Here is a 5329-nt window from a genome sequence, read left to right on the forward strand (position 1 = left end):
CCTGCTGTGTTCATCCAGCTCTGCACCTTATTGTCTCAGATTCTCCAGCATCGGCAGTTCCTACTATCTCCCAATATAGGGAAGCTGTGTTTGGTGTTCACCACCATTTGTTATTTCACATCACTCTGGAATGACAACTTGTAGAATATCGATCCCTGAAACAGTGATTCAATGTTTATTAATGCATTGAATTTTACTGCACAATACGTTAATGTAAATAACTAAAGGTGGAATTTTATTTTATCAGAATTTTCTTTAGTACTGCAACCATTCTAGCAAAGTGATGTAATTGATATTGGGGCATACTGTTCTCCTTTATTTCAACGTATTGTCTGTGCATCATGAGGTATGTTAGTACCTATTCTGAATCTATAATAAAAGATATTATATCATTGTCTATGATGAGCCTGCCAAGTGTTCAGAAATCATAGGATTGTGATGCATGTTTAAAGCTTTTAATAAAGTACAGTGTCCCAATTTTCCTGACTTGCAGACCAAGGATGATAGAAAACACGAACCAGGTTTCTGTATTGAACAAGAATGATCATAGAACATAGAACATAACAGCGCAGTACAGGCCCTTCGGCCCTCGATGTTGCGCCGACCTGTGAAACCAATCTGAAGCCCATCTAACCTAAACTGTTCCATTATCATCCATATGTTTATCCAATGACCATTTAAATGCCCTTAAAGTGGGCGAGTCTACTATTTTTGCAGGCAGGGCATTCCACGCCCTTACTGATCATTTATCACAAGTAATTAGATTCTAGCAATGGTTAAACAGATATAAATCATTTGCTTATTACAGTAACTAAAACTTTGTTATAATCACTCCTTGATACATACAAGTAGGGAAAACAGATTATTGATGGATGTAGAAAAACTAGAAATTCAGTTCAGTGGTCTTTGCTTCCCGTTTCAAAGTTCAGATGATCCTTCTTGGCTGGCCTCAGCCCTCGTTGTTCAGATTTTTTATCTCTGAAAGCTTCCCCTGATTTGTAAGAAGTAGAGAGCAATTTATTCACTTGAGAAATTACTCCGATTTCCAATTCAGAGGTCATATCTCACAGCAACTGGTTTCCTTCAGGTTTATATGGAGTTTTTGACTGCAGAGAACAGGCAGCTTCTAGAGTGGGAGAGGATCTTCACACTGCTCCTCTCTCTGTTTCCAGCTGCGAGCTGCTCAGCCATCTACCATAATCAGTACACAACCTTGGCTTCAGATCATTTGCAATCTGAATTTCAGTTACACTCAGACAGCGATATCCATGAGGGATAAGAGCACGGACTTCATGCGAATACCACTTCACAGTCAGTTTATTGTGGACAATGAGGGGAAAAGAAGGGGTCTGGGGCTGACCTCATGAGTACACAGATCCATGGGTAGCAAATCAGTGGATAATGAGAGCAAGTGTATTGCTTACTCAAATAGTTGTTTACAATGAAATAAAACAAAACTACTGGAACTCTGAAACAAAGACAGAAATTGCTGGAGAAATTCAGCAGATTTGATAGCATCCATAGAGAGAGGAACAGTTAACATTTTGAGTCTGGTATGACTTCTTCAAAACTCCGCATTCTCTGTATTTGTCCCAGTTTTTAAAAACACAAAGACAAGGACACGCTCAATGTTTGCTACAATAACTTTTGCTACTGCCTGGACTTCCAAGGCCTATGTGTGGCAGTGGGAGCCGGGCAGTGTGCACAGAGCTTCTGAGAGGGTGTGAAGCTTAGAAGGAACGTTGGTCACAGTGTAATTTTACCCTCCCCCAGCAGATGTTGATTAGATGTTTTTAAAAACATACTGATTTCTTTTTTTAGGAACAGACTCATGGAACGTGGGCGTCACTAGCCGGGCCAGCATTTATTGCATGTCCCTAGTTGCCCTTGAGAAAGTGGTGCTGTAAGTTGATCCACAATGCTCTCAGGGAGAGAGTTCCAGGATTTTGACCTTGTGACACTGAAGGAATGCCAATATTTTTCCCAGTGAGGATGGTGAATGGCTTTCAGAAGAATGTGCAGAGGGTGGTGTTCCTATGCATCTGCTGCTGTTGTCCTGGGTCATACTGGTTGTGGGTTTGGAAGGGGCAGTCTAAGGGTGTATATTTAAATTATCTACCAACTGTTGAAGCAGATACAAACAGGATTAGAACGTAACAATTAACCAAAGTGAATTGATGTACCAAAAGCTTCACAATCAAGACACAAGGATAAGGTGAGGTTCAAACTGTATTTATAATTCAGAATAGATACACCAATGAAGTGTACATACAATTGACAGACCACCACATCTTTAACAAACTACTACAAAAGATATCAAACCCTCAACATTCCAATTCTCATACTGAAGAAGAAATGCTTAGGTTCAATTAGGACACCACCCTACCCCCAAATTAGTGAGTGGTAGAACTGGAAGAATCAGTAAGGGATTCAGTTAATCAAATAACACCTCAGTATAAGTGAAATCATATCTACAGTTCTGCTTCTTTTTACAAAAGGACATCAACCTCCAATTCCTCACAGCCTTAGATCTGCAGGCAGGATACGTGAATCTTTTATAATGCAAGGTAAAACAGTGTCTGCTGTCGTCGATTCACCCTTTCTCAAATTTCATGCTTCACCTTGATAAGAGTACCTTCTGCTTAGACACTCCTCATGCCACCCAACACCCCATTCACCATGCCAGGAAATCAAACCATCAAAAAGAGTCTGTTAAGACATATGGAGCTTAGGGGAATTTCAACATTTACAAAAACTAAAACTTACTTTGCTCACAGATCCTAGTATGATTATATAACATGTTGGATTGATGCAAATGTTATACATTTCTTGTAATAAACACTCTAGGCTTGATTAAACCTTTAACTCATAAATTAAAACTGAATCCAATAGCAGCTTGGGTGATGTTTCATTTTATTCAGGACCATATTGTGTCACTGAAAGCTGTACTGGAAATGTAATGAGGACAGAACACAGCCACAGGATCACGGGAGAGCAGGAACTCCACAGCCAGGCCTCAGCAGACCTGAACCATCATACCCGAAACCATATTATCAAAAACTCTGAAATACAAAGCACAAAGCTATCAGTTACTGGGAGCATTCCACAAATATAACATCAAAAGGCAGTCAGAGTTACTAGGAGTTCTTGCTGTATGCCAGGATGATAGGCAGGCGTAACTCTGTTCGTAATCTGGGAGAGCATCCCATTACATCCTGAATCTGCAGTGGTCAGGTCTGAACACAGGTACTGAGTCAGTTTCCTCTAGCAGCAATAGATAGGACCTTTGTGCACTTTGCTTTTCCACTGGATGACCTTTAATCACCCTGGGACCTGGAGTATTTGGTATCTTGCTCGTTACTGGAATGGAGCAAAGCTCACTAGTCACTCACTCAAAGGTCAGTAAATCAGTGAGCTACACCCAAGCTCAGTTTCAGCCATTTCCCCTACAAGTCAGTCAGTATTTTAGTGATTTCAAAGACAATCTTCAGAGAGAGAAGCACACCTAGGCGTTGAAGTATAACTTACATAGAAGAAGAGTCAGAATTGCTTGACTAGACACCATGCAATGAAAAGATTTCCTCCAGTTTCTCCCAACCTGTACTAGTAGTGGAAATGGTATGCAGGGATCTGCTGACAACACCCCTCTAACTCAGACTTCCCAACACATTTGAGTGCCAATTCTGCAGTGTTAGTATACAAGAGACTCAGGGTAAAGAACCAGTTTAGAATTATATACTGGATTCTATCCCAAATTGACCCACCCTACTTTCCTCCAAACAACCAACAGGGAAAAGCTGCTCTAAAGAACAGGTAAGAATGACAACAGCAAGAGAAAGAGGCCATTCAGCCCCTCAAGTCAGTCTCAGCATTCATCTTAACTTAATTTTCTCACATTTCCTCTTTGTCTCTCAATATTCTTACACTAAAAAAAAGTCAGTCTTGACAATTTCAACTGACTCCTGTTTTTTAATCTTTTGATAATTCCCATTTTGCCTCACCTTCCAGCAGCACAACACAGCCAGAAACTGTGAATCATTTGCTATAATCCTGTGATTTTTCTCCACTTACTTGGACTGAATCAGTTCCCCGGGATTGTAGAATGGATTGCACATGACATCTGTGTAGGAGTTATGCAGTTTTCTGAACATCTGGAGAGAGAAAAATAACATTAAGATTAGATTGATCAACCATTAAGTGACATTACATATTTGAAACCTAATTAGTTACATGAAGGAAAATGAAGGTGGCACAGCAGGTAATGTATCACAGCTGTATTCCAAGCACACTGTGGACACAAAATTCATGGCAACCACATCTGCAGTTAAACGGCTGAAGCTGAAGGACCTTTGGCTGTGAATTGCTGATCTAGAGCTTGAGTTTCAGGCATTTTGAAGCATCAAGGAGGGTTACTTGGTTGCAGGAGCCAGTTTCATCTCTTACAGCAGATAGTTCATGCTTACGCACCTGTTCCTGACCATGGACTGTGGCTGTAGGAGAGGCAGCTATGGCAATCCTGAAAGTAGAGCTGGTGAAACCTCATGTCTTGCAATTGTACAACACATTAAAGGATTCTTACAGCTTGCATAGATGAGAGCAGGAACTGCAGGGAGGATGAGAAAAATGCCCATGGACTGTTAATCCAGAGACCCAGATAATGTTCTGGGGACCAAGGTTTGAATCCCGCCACAGCAGATGGTTGAATTATAATTCAATAAATATCTGGAATTAAAAAGAGTCTAACGATGACCTTGAATCCATTGCCGATTGTTGGAAAAAACCCATCTGGTTCACTAATGTCTTTTAGGGAAGGAAACTGCCATCCTTACCTGGTCTGGCCTACAAGTGACTGCAGACCCACAGCAATGTGGTTGACTCAACTGCCCTCTGGGCAATTAGGGATGGGCAATAAATGCTGCCTAGCCAGCAATGCCCGTGGGCCCTGAATGAATTCAAAAAAGTAAAAGTAAAAAAACACACAGGAAAAAGACAAAGACAATGTTGTCGAGGAGAATACTGAGATACAGGCTATTAGACTAGATGGGATTGAGGTTCATAAGGAGGAGGTGTGAGCAATTCTGGAAGGTGTGAAAATAGATAAGTCCCCTGGGCCGGATGGGATTTATCCTAGGATTTTCTGGAAAGCTAGAGAGGAGATTGCAGAGCCTTTGGCTTTGATCTTTATGTCGTCATTGTCTACAGGAATAGTGCCAGAAGACTGGAGACTAGCAAATGTTGTCCCCTTGATCAAGAAGGGGAGTAGAGACAACCCTGGTAATTACAGACCAGTGAGCCTTACTTCGGTTGTGGGTAAAGTGTTGGAAAGGAT

The 5329-nt window shown here is 41.1% G+C and overlaps 1 non-coding gene across 1 annotated transcript; it reads right to left on the reverse strand.

The window, feature by feature from the left end:
• Positions 1–2211: 2211 nt before the first annotated feature.
• On the reverse strand, positions 2212–4702 carry LOC109929766. Its single transcript, XR_007261729.1, has 2 exons — positions 4072–4702; positions 2212–3062 (listed from the first exon to the last, which is right to left on the reverse strand). It is a non-coding gene; the product is annotated as a trafficking protein particle complex subunit 2L (transcript).
• Between the last annotated feature and the right edge of the window lie 627 nt (positions 4703–5329).

This window comes from Rhincodon typus, unplaced genomic scaffold (assembly GCF_021869965.1).
Source record: "Rhincodon typus isolate 14 unplaced genomic scaffold, sRhiTyp1.1 hic_rhity00015798, whole genome shotgun sequence".
Taxonomy (NCBI): Eukaryota; Metazoa; Chordata; class Chondrichthyes; order Orectolobiformes; family Rhincodontidae; genus Rhincodon; species Rhincodon typus.